General features: G+C 37.7%; 1 protein-coding gene across 2 annotated transcripts in view; it reads left to right on the forward strand.

Annotated features, from left to right (window-relative positions):
• Positions 1-8058, forward strand: part of LOC150076561 (uncharacterized) — a 94250-nt gene that overhangs the window by 43459 nt on the left and 42733 nt on the right. The window lies entirely within an intron of this gene.

Genomic DNA, 8058 nt, shown 5'->3' on the forward strand with positions numbered 1-8058 from the left:
CATTTCTGAACCCATATCAGCTCGCAGTGGCGTAAAAACAAGGTGCGGTCTGAGGTAAATATTCTAAGCAGATCTTTAGATGCAGAGCTCGATGAGAGCTTCTCTTCCCTCGTGAAACTCAGGATATTATTAAAAGTGGGATTTCGTGAACTGCAGTTCGAAGTTCGGATAACATTGGCGATGATTTGTTAATAATATTTCCTCTTTTGGAACCCTTTTATTCAGGATTTAGCGTGCAGCTCATTGGTAAGTTCTTCTGCTTGAAATACTTTTTATTCCTAGTCCTTACTTCTGAAGGGCCTGTTAAATTAAAATAAGAAATTTCACACTCTCTCGTTCAATATTTCCTATAAATATCCAGCGAGATTTATATCTGGACTCAGAATCTTAAAACCTGTTCAAATAAGAGCCGGTTAAATGGCAGTGAGTATCATCGAGTTGTCAAACCTTAAATAAAAAAATACAGCACAAAGCGATTTTTATCATTCAAGTATAAGTTAAGATCCACGTTACGGTTACGAGTCTATTAAGTAGGGACATCCTCTTGCTCGTGAAGACCGACGTTTAATATCCATTTAGAATTTTTCCCCCCTTTTTTTTTTTTGGTTCAATACTCCTGTAGCACACAAGAGCATCTTTCATTTCAAGAAAAGATGGTGGAATTTCATCGGAGAACGACTTCGCAATATCACTCCCATCAGCTTGGTTACAAAAAATATGTGCATCAGAGCATATTCTGATTGTGGATGTACTCAATTATACTTGTTGAAAATGTTATTTTCAACATCAATGCGCCATTAAAAGAACACTAAGTTAATCTGCATACTACAAAAATTCTGCCTCTTAGACTTCCAAATAAATGGGTGGTCGACGATCAGCTAATCAAGGAATTAATTTCGAATAGAACAAAACCGAGACAAAATGAACAGCATGTTGGAGCCCATGTAACAGGAGATCTTATTGGAATTATCTCTTCTCTAAGGATTATCACCCCACAGTTTTACAGATGGAGGATATTTCACTCTGGTCTGTCTAAAACGCTTTTATAGAAAAATTTAATTCATTAATAAGTGCAGCTTATGGTTAACAGATTAATTAAAGAAGATCAAATTTATGATTGAAGAGGCACATTCGACTTTCACTGCGAAAACACGCGCGGTAAAGATTTGACTCCAGCATCTGGGATGTGATCAGCTGGAGAGTGATCCCTCCTGGGCTGAGGGCAATGCCACAGCTGTGCTCGAGCCTTGAGAGACTGCATGTATCTGGGAAATTCTGCCCGTACAGTTGCTGACTGACTATGGTTCTATTACTGGACGCAGAATTGGACCAGTTCGCTTCTAATAAGCAGTGCAGGTAAAGGATGCTAAGGGAAGCACGCAATTACCAGTAGCGTGATAAATTGAATACATAAATGGAATGCCTTTTAATACTGAAATATGCCATGCGATGTAGTGTAATTTTGTTATGAGCTGTCTTTCAGCTACAGTTATAAATACGACACTTCATATACTCGTGAATATTCAGCCTTCACTCATTGGACCCCAACTGTAACAAGGACACTGGCTTGGCATCTGTAATCGTTCTTGTTTTCATTATAAACAAAATTCAAAATCCTACACACAATTAAAACATATCGAACGGAAATAAATGAGAGAAACCAATAATAATTTTAAAAAATTATTGCATATTTTAAAATTTAAGGTCACTGACCCCTCAGACGCAAAAAGATTTTATCAGCTGCTCGCGTTTATCTGGCGAAATCAAAGCATTACAGCGAGATTCGACACTTACCGCTGGCGTTTCACAAACACTAAGTAGAAATGGGAGTTGCCTACAGAAAGGTAGACGCTGTTACTCAAATGGAGTCTGTTAAACCCCAAACAAAAATTTAATGTCTCTTAATTCGTGGTGTATTGAAATAAAATTAGAGAATACCATATAACCAGTTAGAGAATTCTGATGGGAAACGTACCGGTGAAGATTTTATGAACAAAGCTTGATATATAAAAATCATTCCATGTTTCCTTGCGTTTTTCATAGCCTTTGTATGAATATCAGTATCTGTTAAATAATAAAGTCGTTAAATCAATGAACGTTGCCCTTACGACTATCCTGTCTGTGATCATGAAAACTTTAATCTAGATGTATGCAGGTATGAGTCATGTAAAATATTTTACGTTATGGTAATTGTTTTTTTTTTTTTTTTTTAATATCCATGTGACATCCCTGGAAACGCGCTGTGATTAGCCAAATTGTATAGTACCTTTGAAGAGCAATACAGATTATTTAAATTGAACTTCACGAGACAACAGAAACATTCAATCTCTATATTCTTCCACACGTACTGGATAACGTCCTTGGGTCAAAGTCTCTTGGTCCTTTCGACTTAAATTGTACAAAGTTAAATTGGATTGAGGTCTGGCGAGTGATCGTGCCAATGAACTTAAGGCGCGATTGCAATTATTCTCCTGGAAATACCATTGCATAGTGAGGTAGAGATTACTGCATATTTTTTAGAAGCAGCCATCACCGAGCGATGGGATTGAAATCTCAGTGATGATTTCGGGCATCTCAGCCGTCCAAGCCTTTTCCACTTTTATCAAAGGTCGCAATGTTTTCTGTAGAAAACAATCTCCCATAATAACTCTTCTGCTTCGAAGGCTCTATCAAAACATAAGTCCAGCCCACGAATTCTCGTTTTCCCCACTTTAATCCTATCTGTATGGTGTAAGCGGAATCAAGGTTCTTTGGGTCAGAGAAAGACAGACAGCTTTCTTCTCCTGTCCAGTTATCCATTACCCACTGATAGTTTTCCCTTTCTGTAAATATTACTGTTGACGACATTAATGTTGAGAAGTAGGCAACGCCCACTTAGATACTGTTGTGCGTGAACTGGAAGCCATGGTAGCTATCACATGATACTAGCATCCACCCCCGCGCTCCCAGTTACTATTACACGCTCAAAAATTGGTTCAACTCACGCTGCTTGCGTTTTGCAGTCACAAATTCCGGAGATGTTTGCTGTCAACCTATATACAGAGCCCTATTGGTAAGTGCAACAGACATGTAACGGTACAATTTTCTTGAGGGAACTGAGCTCTTTAATAAGTTGTGTACCGAGTGTTATTATTAGTTAGTTAATCTTGTTTTAGTATTTATTCCTTGTCTATAAATAGTAATGCGTGCATCGACAAATTATTGAGGTTTCATAGCATGAGACCCCCCACCTCTGTATACCGAGATGAAATTTTGTAATGCACGATTATAAAAACAGACTTAATGATTGACTTTAAAACTGTAAACAAACTTTGCTATGTCTCCAAAATAGAGCATTAATCAACAATTCAAAATGAACATAGTAATTCTATCTTCTTTTATATATATATCCTCACGGATAGCACAGTAGTTAAAATCGATATATTTTGCACAATTCGAATGGAATATGATATAAAAGTGAATTCTTTTTCTGGCATCGATACTGTAAGTCAGCAGCGAGAGAGCAGTAATTTCGATCTCTTCAGTCAGTGCAAGAGAAGACTAGATTTCAAGAGAAAGATTAATCTTTCATTTTCAGCCCAAAACAGAACAGGAAGTGTTGTACCCAGACACGCAAGAAGGCTATGCAGTGAAATGATGAAAAAAAGTTTTGTAGGTCAGAAGGTTTCTGAACTGAAGTTTCGGAGGATGAAATTACAGACTGCATTTATCAAATGAAAACTAAGAGCAGTTTAAGTCCATTAATAACCTCAAATACTAATGGAGGCATAAAAAAGTTTAAACACTTAACTACTACAAAATACAGGAGGCGGCGGTCGAAAGCATGGTCACATGATCTGGAACAGAGTAGAAAACAAGATTCGTTGATGCAGTCTTATTCTTCATAACAGAATCATACTATGCGATCGGCTATTCTTTCATAATTGCGAAGTCATCGACTGATTAATTCAGCACCTGTCATGTAGTCATTAACAAGCACCTGCCGACAAGCCTTCGTACAATGTCCCTAGTAGTTGCAAAATTGCGGTTAGAGGTTGTCTGGGGTACTCAGCCTCAGTGCAAATTATCGTATCTATAAGTTGCATGCGTTCTAAGACCATCTTTTCTATTTTTCTGATGAAAAACTGAGGAATCCAGAACTCTACCCGAAACAAAGGAACTCGGGTATGGTCGAAGAGGCCTTTTCTTAAAATGATCACCCTAATGCCACGAGATGTCGCTATTTTCCGTGTATTTTTATGGTCTGTTCCGTGTTTTTGATGAGCTAAAATTCCACAGTTTTCGGAATTAAAAATCATGCAGCCCTCCTCAGAGAACGGCCATGGCATGAAAAAAAGCCCATAAACTTCCTCCCGTCGAGAAGGGATTCGAACCCAGCCCTCTCCGTACGGTTTGTGGAAGCCAGTGCAACCGTATCAAAACCTCAAGACAATTCCTGGTCATGATACAGAACATACTAAGAGCCATCCTCAGGATGGACAGAGTCCAGAGCAATTGTATCGTACCAACACAGCGGGTTCGTCCCATTTTTTTTATTCCAAAGAGGCCCTTATTTAAATTTTATCGGAGACAGATTTCTTCAATTGGGGCTATAGACAATCTGAGATGGTGTAGGGATTCCACAAATGAGTATTTAGGTTTTTCAGTCCACGTAACATGCAAACTGGCCAGTGTGAAGTGATGCGCTATTACCAAAGTAATATCTACCACAGATATGTTACTTTGGTAATATATCTATGCCGGAAATACAAAGCAACTGCAGCATCGTCCTGTAAGTATATATATCTGTGCCCCTTTATCCCTCGTACACAAATTGAGTCATCAAATTTATAACCTGAAACCTTATCAGAGTAAAAATGTCATACTTCATATTTTCCAAGATGCCTTCAACTGCCTTTCCGAGTATCAAATCAAACATTAACTGAAAAATACATTTTAAGACCCAGTTTATAAAAACAGCGAGTTTCTTGCAAAAAATTGGGTAATTACTTGATGCAATAGGAAAGGAATGATAAGAATTATAAACTGAAGAAATGAATCCAATATTCGTAATAAGGAGAGCCATATACAAATTAAAAGGACATTCAACTTGCTTCAGATTCGACTTTCAAATGGCGACAGCAAACAACACTTGTAGAAAGTCAACAGTCAAGATATCGTAATATTAAATTAATTCGAACTCAATGGGGAAAGCACTCCCTTCCCCTCTGACACTTTCATTTACCTTGAGTTATTATCTAATGCAAAATATCATAAAAGGCCCAAGTCCGCAACAGGTCATTATTGTTTGGAGTTTTCATGACCTGGATATTTTTTGTTAACTCACATTTCCGGAACCTTTTTATATATGCCTACGTGTCGCAAGCGAATTTTATATTTCCGGGGTTGCTGCCAGTTAGAAACCACCAGTAATAGTTGGGTGAAACTCTTTGAAACGCCAACAAAAGAAATTTTGGTATTTTATTCTAACGCTGGCCTCACCGTCCTTGGGTGTATATTTAAGTGAAGAGTTCATAATAATTAAACAATAAAGGAGGGCCATAAAAATAAAACCTTCGAATATTATTCTTTATATCACCCCTTTGAGAAGCTGCAACTTATTTTCTGTATTAAAAAAAATATAAAACGCGACCTCGAATAATAATGGCAGATGAATAGCGATTTTTCCAAGTTTATTTCTTAATGAAATGAAGAGGTGTTCCATTTGGGATGATGAAGAAACGTGGACTCGAAATACTGAAATGGAACACTACCAAGATAATGACTAAGATTGCTTGACGCTTGTCTTACACTGTATTTTTATCAACATGACACATTTGATGATGGCAAACGCCAAAATTATTTTCCACGTGGTGTGCAACTCCAAAGGCGAAAATTCAGACTTGTTTAGTTGGCGGTGGATGCAGAATGTAGCAAGATCAGCAAACGACTTTAACATCGAGGACCAAAAAGGGATTCATTGAGGTGTCTTAAGTCTGTTGATGATCTACATGTTACGAACATATTATTACAGCAATCAAAAAATAAGGTACCCTTCACTGAAAGTTGTAAATCCAGAAAGTACCAGTACTGAAACAATTTAGAACCAAAACTTCCTCTGCATTTAAAAAACACGCCTTTCTTCCAAACAGCTGTTCACTTTATGCAAATCGTAAATCAACCCTACCATGGAATATTGTTCCCACATCTGCGCTGGTGTCCCCAAAACCTCTCCCAGACTTCTAGATTCTATTCAGAAGAGGGCAGTTAGGTTAATTAATGACTCATCTCTTACAAAGTCTGAACTGTCTCAAACATTCTATTTCTACTGCATGCCCTTTCTGTAGATACTTCCATGGGCACTGTTCTTCTGAATTGGTTTATATAATTCCCGCTCTCTCTTCTAAAAGACTCCGAACGCGGGCCACAACCAGACATCCTTTTACTGTTAAACTTCAAACATATTGAAGAAAAGTTGGGTATCAAAGAACCAACTTTTCTTCTTCCTCATTTATTCCTTCAACTTCTGTTTTCTGGAACGCCCTCCCATCGTGCGTATTTCCTGAAAAGTGAAAACCTACAGAAATTCAAGTCTAATGTCAACAAGAATCTTGTTTCACTTCTCAACCTAACCCATGCATGGTACCAAGTGCTACAGGTTCTTTCTGGTAAGATTTTCAAAAAGAAAAAAAAATATAATAACAATCCATATATATCAGCAAATCCCAAATGATTAGGTTTATATATTAGTTTCTGAAGAAACGCACCATACCGAGTTAAAAAGAATTTTAAAACTTCCTGATAGTTGCTTGTAAGATGAAGACAACCTCGTCCAGTTGAACTCTCCTCAGTCAAATGCACAGAAACCACGACTAGAAACCAACGTACGATGGTACTAAGATTTTGGAAGCAACGGTATCATCACCACTACTACCACCACCATGTGGTTGTATTATTAATGAAAGGAGAAATGAAACATCCGGGTCTAACTTAGACGTCCCTGTGCACTACACTTTGGTTCGAATCTCCTTAGAAATGGAGAAAAGCAGGAGATTTTCATTCTGCCACAGTTTAAATGCTCTTTCTATTTTCTCCATCTGTTTTAACTCAAATATCTGATTAAAACAGAGCACGTGCGCACGCGCTATTTCAGTTTTCTAAAGCTGACAGTTTCGAAATGCTGGAAATAAGCCACGAGGAAGGGTGGCGGAGAATTTGAGTATGAGCAGAAAAGGGAGAACTTTACGTACGATTTATTTTCTTATACATAAATGTTCTTTGGTGAAGCGGACAGAAGGAAAAATTGAAACTGAAAATAAAAAAATATTGTATTAAAATAGTGGTTCAAATTTGAAATTATCATTAAGCGACTATTGTTTATCATGTACGTCTGTCTGTCCGCATGTAACAACTCCACTCCCAATATACGGATTTTCATTAAAATTTATAGTTAGCATTTTTCGAAAGATCTGTCAAACCATTCCAAATTTCACTGAAACTGGACCAATAGAAACCCACTAATTATTATTTATTTCGCTTATTGTAGGTGAGGTGATGGATATTGTTTTTGTGCGCCGATTGGAGGAATGAGTGGGCAATATGGCGGATGAGAAATATTTTCGGTTCTGCAATATCAGGTTAATTAGTTATTTACCTTTCACTTCTAAAATAGAATATAGAATTTAGACGAGATGCCTTGGAAGCAGCAGAGTGTGCCCTTATAAATGGACGCATCGATGCCTGAGAATCGACGATATCATCAGGACTCCCAGGACATTACCAGTCTGATCCTCTGCTTTCTCTTCAAGCAGAGCTAGACAATCTAGGTCGCTCAAGTAATGTTTCCTGGAAACACAATCCAGTTTATCAACGGATTAGCATTGATGTAGACAAGTTGTGACTCAAAAGTATACAGATCGGAGAAACTGCAAGGAACCTTCAAGTGGATGGAGCTATGACATCTACTCTCACTGAAAAAGCGCGAGAAACCATGATACTGAGATGTGTCCAGGCTGACTCCTGCTGCTAAATTGTACCCGAAATTTGTAAATTTACTTGGTATGCCGGAAACTTTGCTCT

The sequence above is a fragment of the Mastigoproctus giganteus genome, chromosome 13 (genome assembly GCF_048544385.1).
Source record: "Mastigoproctus giganteus isolate SK-2022 chromosome 13, ASM4854438v1, whole genome shotgun sequence".
Classification (NCBI taxonomy): Eukaryota; Metazoa; Arthropoda; class Arachnida; order Uropygi; family Thelyphonidae; genus Mastigoproctus; species Mastigoproctus giganteus.